Below are 9,222 nucleotides of genomic sequence, written 5' to 3'. Positions count from 1 at the left end.
CCTGAGCTGAAGGCAGACGCTCAACGGCTGCGCCACCCAGGCGCCCCTGATTTATTTTTTTAAAGGTGGTATTTAAGGAAGCAGTAGCTCATCAACGAAAAAAGTGAGCCATTCAAAGAAGCTTGCCTTTGAGGCCGCCGGGAGCCGGGGCACGCGCGGCGCAAGCGCAGGGTGTCCAGGCAGAGGCTTGGGTGGGCGCCAGGTGGGACCTTCCCTGACGAAGCCCCCAGCCCAAGGCGCGCCAGGCGACAGACGCTTCCTCTGAACGCCGCGGGCTCGGTGGGGGGTTCTCCCCGACTCCCTATCCTGTGTAGCCGCGGGCACCCCCACCGCGCTAATGCCCAAGCCTGGAGGAGTCTCCTGGTGCCACTGCCCCTCGGCTCGTCTTCTGCTGGGGGCGGGGGCGGGGCGTTTCCTCCGAGTCGCACTAGACCCTTTGGCCCGAGTTTCACGCTCACCCGCCTACTCATCGCTAAAAAAATGCAGTTCAGCGCCGTAAAAGCGCCGCGCCTTGCGGGGAGAGGGGTGTTGCACAGGCCGCGGAAAATGGGTTCCCGGAGTTCGTAGTCGGGCCGCTGCAGGCTGCCCGAGGACGCGGCTTCCGCACCGCACCCGCAACCCTGCCCCGCCGAGCCGAGGTCAGAGTCTCCCCTTTGGCCTACAGCTCCCGGTCCCTCCCGCTCTGTGCGCTCTGAAAATGGAAATAGGACCAGCAGCGCTGTTTTGTAATAGCCCCAAATGGACAGCAACCTAAATGTCCTTCCCTAAGGACCTAGGTGACCACGCACGTTTGCGCACCCCTTGGGTCCTTAGGAAGAACCAAGTAGACCAAGGGGCGCTTGCATTAGAAAGACCCTACAAGATGCAGTGAGTAAAAAAGCATGTCGCAGAAAAATACTGCAACGCCGTTTTAAACAGTACACCTAGGAGAATATATACACACATAAGAGTGTTACAGAAAGATCGGGAAGGGCACACCTAAAAGTGGGCTGCAAGAGTAAAGAGTGAATTTCAGTCTCTAAAAATTGCTTTTAAACTACCATATATTCATTTATTACCCGTGCGAACTTTTTTTGAAAAATAAACTTTAAGAATAGTTTTATATTTACAGAAAAAATGGTAAGTTAACACTTGGTTTCTTCTATTATTAGTATTTCCTGTTAACATGGTGCGTTAGCTACAATGAGTGAGCCAGTACTGATGTTTTATTATTAACTGACGTCCATACTTTACTTAGATTTCCTTAGTTTTTCCCTAATGTCCTTTTACCAAGATCCCAACCAGGATGCCACACTACATTATTTTCGTATCTCCCTAGGCTTTTCTTGGCTGTATTCTTGGGAGGAAGACCGCACGGGCACATCCTATCACTGCTGATTTATCTCTTGATGTTGGCCTTGATTACCGCGCTAAAGTAGTTCGTCGGGTTTCTCCACTATAAAGCTCCTCTCCCCACCCCCACCTCCATTTCCATACTGTTGCGTGACCTTTTTAATGTGGAAGGTGTTTTTTACCTGAAGGAGAGTCGCTAACAATGGTACACAGGGTTGGAGGGGGCTTGGGGAATGCCCTCCCCGAGAATGCGGCTCAGGGCGCGACGGACGGAGGAGGCGGGCGGAGCGAGGGGCTCCTTGCCGACCTTCTGGCGCCGGCGGAATCCCCTCCTTTGCTCAAGAGAGCCAGAAGGCCCGCGATTTTGTCTCTCGCCCCAAGAGGCAGCCCTCGGCCCGTTAGCCCTCCCGGCAATCACCTGGGGGCGGGGCCGCCCTCCGGCCCCACCCCTCATCCCCCCCGCCCCCAGCGCGAGCGGCTCCGCCCCGGGGCGCGCTGGGCCCCGCCGAGTTTTCCGCTCCGCGGGCTCCTCCTCCGGCCCCGCCCTGACGGTTGCGGCGCCCGAGTGCCCGGAGTGCCCCGAGTGCCCCGAGTGACGGAGTGGGACAGAGCTCCAAGCCGACCGAGGCGCCGCAGCCGGGACGCCCGCGGAGACAGCCGCCGCTGCCCGCGGCCCCGCTCGCCCCTCCCGGCCCCCACTCCTGTGGTCAGTGACCAGTGGCCAGTGGCCCGGTAAGTGAGGGCTCCCTGGCCTGCCGGAGGCACGAGGCGGGGCGGCGGCAAGGGACGGGGTGGCGGCCGAGCGCCGCGGCCAGGCCGGTGAGCTCCGGACCGCCCCCCGCCGGCTCCCGCCCCGGCCCTGCGGCTTCCTGGTTGCCCCGCAAAGCGGTTGGGGGTTGGGGGGGATGGTGGTGTCGGGCTGTCGGGTTGGCCCTCGACGGGCTGCGTCGGCCTAGCTGCCGGGTTCGATCGGGCCGCGGGGGACTGCCCTCCCTGTGGGGTGGGCGGTGCACGGGCCGGCCCCCTGTGGCCAGGGCCACGTGACTGTGCTGCGCTGCCGGGGTTTGGGGCTCAGCCGCTCCTGGGTGGGCGTGGGGTGACTGGGTGAACTTGCGACCAGGTGAACCTGCGACCAGGAAGCGACTGGCTGGAATGGGGATGGCCAGTGGCCCGGGCCCCCCTGACCCAGCGGAGTTCTCGAGAGTGTAGGTGCCCTTCCGGCTTGTGCTAAGGAGAGCTCATCGAGGACGCTGGCTTCAGGAGGATGCAAATCCTGGGAGCTGCTGCTGTTGGAGATTATTTGTAAGGCCCTTGGAGAGAATGCGGAACCATCCCGGGCGATGTGTTCACCTGCGTGTTTAGCGTGTTTACCCTCTCTGCCTTTCGCCTTGAGCGACAGTTTCAGGGAGGGATTGAACTTTTTCATCTCTCCGTGGGCTCTACCTAGACCGTTGAAGGCTTAAAAAGGCAGAAACCCAGTTTATTGGTTTAAAGGACAGTTGCGAAGTTCCCCTTCCGAGAAGAGAAGTTAAGCTAGCCAGTTCCAGCCCAAGCAGGTTACAGTTGTCCCCTGGGGACAGTTCTCTCCGCTCCCCCCATCAGTGACCTTGCTTTGCTTTGGGTTTCCAAGGTAGCCAGCCACTCTGCTCTCTTTCCCGACCCCCGCTTTACTCCTGACTGCCCTCACCCGGCCTGGAGTGGTGCTGTGAAGGGTGAGCCTCTCCCCTGCTCCCACAACAGGAACAAAAGCTTGCAGGGGAGGGCAGGGCAGAGTCCAGGAGCTGGACAGGCAGGGTGTGTCCTCTTGCTCACTCCTAAATGGCTGTCATTATGTGCCTTCATTCCTGCCTTGCTTCAGTCCATTGTTGGGGATTCCGGGAGGATTAACCACGCTCCCTCCCTCAAGGCACTCTCCTGTGCTTCTAGGTGGTCCCTGACAGGGCAGACCAGGTGAGGTGCCAGGGAGATCTCTTGCCCTGGCATTTGGTGCTCAGTACCTCAGGGTCCTGCCTCCCTCCCTAACTTTGGCTCTTAGTACTCTCTGTGCCTTGGTTTCCTCATCTTTAAAGTGGGGGTAATAATACCTACTTCACAGGGGTATTGTGAGGGTTAAATGAGTTCATACTTTACAACCATACAGCCCAGGCACTGCCCTGAACTGGTGACTGTTAGACCATACCTGTGTTTTTTAGGTGGATGTCACCCACATGGGGTAAAGCTTACGGCAGAGCCTGGGACAGAAGTGCCATCAGTAATAATACAGTAATAATAGCTGTCTTTCTTTCATGCAGCTGGAGTCCAGTCACATTGAACTGCTCTCCTGCCAGTTCCTCAGTTTTAGTTCATGTTGTTCTGCCCTCCTGGAATGCCCTCCTTCCCCCCTCTGCCCATGATTCCCCACCCTCCTGGGAGCCATCCAGGGGCCTGCTCCTAGCAGGAAGGGACAAGACATACTCTGAGCCCACGCAGCAGCCCTCCTCCTCCACTCCTTTGGCATCTTCTCCATACTCGCCTTGCTTAGTATTTGTATGGCCACGTGTCTTATCTCTGCCCTGTCCTTTGTCTTCGGAGGGCGGGGGCTGTTTCTTACTCATCTCCTGGTCTCACAGCACCCAGGATGGCCTTGCCTAGTATATGTGCTCAGCAGAATTTCGCTCCGTGAAAGAGGCAGGCCAGGGAAGTAGGGTTTGATCTTAGACCTTGAAGGCTGGGTTTGGGTAGGCAACAAAAGAGAGCCTGAGATGGAAGTAGTCCAGACTGAGACGTGGCCGTAGGGGCTGGCTGAGAGGCCCTTTTGATTCCCTTATGGAGCCAGGGCAAGGGTGACAGATGGGGCCTGTCCTGGATTGCTGTACCTAGAAGGCCAAGATCGATTAGTGATGCCTTGCGCATGTGATTCTGGGGAGGGTGGGTAGTTTGGAGTGACAGGAGTAAGAATCCAGCCAGAATAGGTTAGTGTGGGTTCTTGGGAATTCACCGCAGAACAGAGAGACAAAAAAGCCGGTGTAGGCAGGAGGTGACTGTAGAAAGGAAATCTGCACCGAGCGCTGGGGATCTGTGCAGAGGACCCAGCACCTTTCTGGAGCTCACCCTCCTTCCTCTTGGATTCACCTCCTCCTTTCCTCTCTCCTTAAGCCTGAGGCAGCTCCTGGTGCTTGATCCCGGTGGGGGGGGGGGGGGCACTTGGGGAAGAGTCTGTGTGCTGGTGTGCTTCACAGTCACAGCCAAGCAGGCAGACTCAGGTCTTTCTGGACTTTTCCCTATGGCACCTTCTGATGCCATTGTCCCGTCCCGTCGTCGCCCCCCCCCCCCCCCCCCCCCCCGCCCCGTGCATCAGGAATTTGAGTGATCCTGGATAGGAAAGCTCTTAGGGGAAATGCAGAAACTGAAGTTTCTTTGTTGGGAATTTGCATTTTTAAAAGGAGTTGTTGAAATTCAGTGGAGCTTTCTAATAATGGCCAAAGCCACACCACAGACCACAGTAGGCCCACCGACCCTGGCCCCAACACCCCCATGAAATCAAGGTCTGATGTCAACCGGGGGGTTGTATTTGGGAGGACCCTGACAGTTTGTAGGGCCTGAACAGTGACTCAAATATGCTGATGGGAAAAAGCAATGGGTGAGGGCAACAACAGAGGAGTCAGGAGACAGAGTTCTCATCCGTTTTGGGTCACTGGGACAAGTGGTAGAGCTCCACAGGGTCCCAGTGTTCTGGATGGTAAAATGCCTTACCTCATAGGGTTGTTCGCAGAATCTGGTGAGAAGATGTTTGCAGAGGGGGTTTTAAGATCAGTCAGGGTGTGGTCATGACAATGTTGATCTCTCAGGTGCATTGCAGCAAGGACCCTTGAGAGGGGATGGAGTGTGGGGGTGGTTGGCGCCCGGCTCTGCCATCCCTTAGTGTCTGGTCTTCCAGGGGCTTGTGCTCCTGAAAGTCCCACTGCCTCAGCAGAAAAGAAGGTAAGAACTGCTCCTGAAATTACGAGGGAAGTCTGGTGTCCCCAGCCTTTGACACCTGGAGCTTGGGGGGAGACTGGCTGAGAGGACCGTGAGCAGAGAGGAATCTGAATGAAGGTGGACAGGCGAAACCCAAAGAGGGTTAGCTGTGCAGGGGGAGCATGTGGCAGATTAAGCCTGGGAGTGGCATCTCGGGGTGAAAAGGGTGTTTATGTGGGGGGGGCTGGTGATAGCCGATGTGAGCTTGCCATGTCCATCTAAAAGGTCATGGCTATTTTTAGGAAGTGGGTGACAAGGCATGTTTCTGTTGAACCAACATGAGTGAGTCCCCACTGTTTGCCCAGCCCTGTGCTATGTGCATAATAACACAGTCTACCCCCCCCACCCCAGGTTGTCTTCCTGGATTCCCCGGAGACATGGGATACTGGATGAGAACCAGGTCTGGAGGGTGGGCAAGATCATGATCGTGAATTCCATTTTGGGCGTTTGCGGTGCCTTTGGGGTACCAAGTAGGCAGGTGTGTCTGGGGCTTAGGAGGGGTCTGGGCTAGAGAGACATTTTTGTCTAGAATGTATCTGCTGTAAAGGACGTTCTGAGATTCAAGAACTGACCTTGAACAGCTGAGTAAAGGAACGTGAGCCCATGAAGGAGCTAGAAAAAGAGCAGTACACAAGGGGGAAGGAAAAGCCGGACAGTGTCAGATCACAGAAGCCAGGGCGAGTGCACTTCAGTAAGAGGGAGTGGCCCGTGGTGGCTGTTGTCGCTGTGGGAAGTGACAAGGATACTCAGCACGTTAGCTGTGGCTGTTTTGCTGGGATGCTGGTGCAGAACCCAGATGGGAGTAAATGGGCAGAGGAGTTGGAGGAGGGCAGATCTGGCGATGCTGAGTGTAGACAAGCTTTGAAGGGGAGGAGAGGGACTGGGTGGTGCTGGGGGAGGCCTGCACTGAGGGGGTGTTTGTTTCTGTTTCTCAGCTCATCTTTCTCCCATTCTACCCTGAGAAGTTAGAGGTGTGGGTGGCCTGCAGCCCAGGCGCCCCCCTCCATCCCTCTGTGTCGTTGGACACAGGCACCTGTAAAGGTTTGCTGCTTCTTTTCCTTTTTTAAAAAAGATTTTATTTATTTGAGAGAGCAAGAGAGAGCACAAGCGGGGTGGGGGGCAGAGGGAGAGAGGGAGAAACAGACTCCCCACTGAGCCGGGACCTCGATGTGGGGCTCAATCCCAGGACCCTGGGATCCTGACCTGAGCTGAAGGCAGACACTTAACCGACTGAGCCACCCAGACGCCCCTGTAAAGGTTTGCTTCTTTCACAGGATGGATTCATGCTGCCCACCTTACTCCGCAGCTTGTGGTTTGGATTAGTTTATCACGGGCAGTTAACTCTGGGTGACCGTTGCTCTGGGTCGTTAGCCACTGTGGAATGTTCTATAGTGCAGAGGGACCATAGTTTATACAGCCTTTCCTTTATGGATGGGTTCTGACTACTTTTATAATTTGAAATACTGTTGGAATAAAAAACCTATGGGACCCTGATTGGGATGTCATGGAATGTATTTATTTATAAGGAAGAGTTGACATTTTATGACATTAACTTTTCCAAATCAGGGACAGAGTACAGGCCTTGTAATACATCTTTCGTAGAGATTATGAATGGGATCCCAACTGGATTTGCTAACCAGATAATAATTTTTTTGTATCCTTTCCACTTTTTTTCTGTTTTTTGGTCATTAATTTCAACCTTTATCATTATTCATGCCTTCTTACTTTTGGCTTATTTTGTTGCTCTACTTTTAATATCTAAATTTGTTCATTTATCTTTTTTAGTCTTTTGTTTTAATTTAAAAAGCATGTAAAGCTCAACATTTTTTGTGTGTGTACCGCTCTAGCTGGTGGGCCTTTGAAAGGCTCACCTTTCCGTTCCTTTACGGTCACCATGTAGATCAGGGATTTTTTTTTTTTAAGTTTATTTATTGATTTAAGTAGTCTCTGCATCCAACACGGGGCTCCAACTCATGACCCTGAAAGAGTCGCACACTCTTCCAGCTGAGCCAGCCAGCCGCCGTGCCGTGTAGATCAGTCCTGATCCAGGGACGTTTTAGAAGACAGCATCCTGAATTTCTAAGTGGTTTTGTGGGGAATATGATCACATTTCAATGATGACTGCTGATTTTATTGCGTTATGATTAGTGAATGTGATCGACAACATTTCTTCTCGCTGGGCCACATGAAGATTTTCTTTGTGGCGACTGCATGATCCGTGCCAGAAGGTTTCACAGACAAGAAGGGCTGTGTGTCCTGTGTGGGGCACAGACAGTAGATGGATCTGTTAACTTGAGCTTGCCTGCCTTTCCTTGCGGATCCGTCTGTCACATTCTGAGAGATGTTCCAAAAATTCTCGCTGTAATCTCTATCTAAGTCAGCCTGTACTTACATTTGTTCTAGAAGTAGTAATCCGACATCCCCGTTTGGTGTATACGGGTTTATCATACTTATCTTTGGGGGTTGTACTTCACGTCATTGGTTGCTTATTTTAATGCTTTTGGCCTTTGGCCTTAAGTGCCACATTGGCTGTGTTTTAGAGAACTATATGCCCGAGGGTCAGGGAGGATCCTTTCTTTTTTACAGACGTAAAACGAATAAGTAAGTGTGTTTTGTAAGACAGTAAGTGCAAGGCTCCGAAATACAGAGGCAGGCGTCAGCCAGGGCTTTACGCCAGGGCGTGTTTCCATTCAGGCTTATGGAGAGTAGGTGGTGCTCAGGTCTCCCCCACCTGCTTCTCAGCTCCCCAGTTGTCATGAAAGAATCCGGTCTCAACAGTCGCCACGATAGCCAGCTTCTCAGGAGGGATGGGTAAAATACGAAAAGCTCCAGGGACAGGCCCGGGTACAGCTCCTCTCCCTTTGCGGTTCTCGCCCCTTCCTTTGTGTCCAAAGACAGGGACAGCTCTGACTGGCAATATACACTGTTCCTTCCTCGTTTGCGACAGCACAGGGCCTTTCTCCATTCCTCAAGGGATGTGACAAAACAGTCAGTACACAAAAATGTCCCAAGGCCAAATGTCAGATACGAAGACTTGGGCCCCCCCGCCTGGGTGACTCGGTTGGTTGAGCGTCCGACTCTTGGTTTCGGCTCAGGTGATGGTCTCAGGGTCGTGGGATCGAGCCCCACGTCGGGCTCCACGGTCAGCAGGGAGGCTACTGGAGAGTCTCTCCCTCTGTCTCCCCCTTCTAAAAAAAATAAAAAATAAAGTCTTGGGCTCCCAAGTCTTACACTCTTTTCTGTGCTTGGTTTTAAGTTATGTCAGTGATTTAAGGGAAAAGCCTAATGAGTAGTTTTCAAAGTCCTGTGTTTTCAGGTAAAGGCAAGGGGCTGAAAATGGACTGGAAAAAAACCCTCAGCCCGCTGAGACAGGATTATTGAAAAGTCCCCAACATATTTTTAATGTAAATATTTCCACTTCTCATTTTCCTTTGTGTTTACTTAGTATGTCTTTGCCAGCCCTTAATTTTTAATCTTTCTTTCTCTCTTAAAAATGTTGGGGCACCCAGGTAGCACTGTCGGTTCAGCGTCTGACTCTTGGTTTTGGCTCAGGTCACAATCTCAGGGTCATGGGATCGAGCCCCACGTCGGGCTCCAACACTGAGTGTGAGCGTGGAGCTTGCTTGAGATTCTCTCTCTCCCTCTCCTGCTTGTGCGGCTCTCTCTCTCTCCCTCAAATAAATAAATCTTTAAAAAAGAAAAAAAAGACAAAATGTTTCTTTTGTGCTTAGCACATGCCTGGGGCGTGGGGTGGGAGGATGGCAAAAAGCAGTGATAACAACAGCAAGTCCAATTTGGTGGTTTCTGTCTTTGGTAGAGAATTCAGGCGGTTCACATACCAGATATTCTTGATTTTATTCCTTGCATCTTGTTTTCTGTTTGTTATTTACTGTA

At 53.0% G+C, this 9,222-nt stretch overlaps 1 protein-coding gene across 2 annotated transcripts in view; it reads left to right on the top strand.

Moving 5' to 3' along the window:
- Positions 1 to 1,868: 1,868 nt before the first annotated feature.
- The window catches only part of ANXA11 (annexin A11), a 41,102-nt gene continuing 33,748 nt past the window's right edge, over positions 1,869 to 9,222 (top strand). The window contains exons 1-2 of one of the 2 annotated variants that reach the window (XM_045783150.2): positions 1,869 to 2,064; positions 2,453 to 2,634. The gene's annotated coding sequence lies outside the window, so the exon portion shown is untranslated. The remainder of the gene's footprint in view (positions 2,065 to 2,452; positions 2,635 to 9,222) is intronic. The other variant, XM_045783149.2, reaches the window with a different exon arrangement.

Source organism: Ursus americanus, chromosome 6, assembly GCF_024610735.1.
Source record: "Ursus americanus isolate L20-20 chromosome 6, mUrsAme1.1.p, whole genome shotgun sequence".
In the NCBI taxonomy this organism is placed as follows: domain Eukaryota; kingdom Metazoa; phylum Chordata; class Mammalia; order Carnivora; family Ursidae; genus Ursus; species Ursus americanus.
The sequence above is the reverse complement of the archived record's forward strand: the minus strand, read 5'-3'. Positions and strand labels throughout refer to the sequence as shown.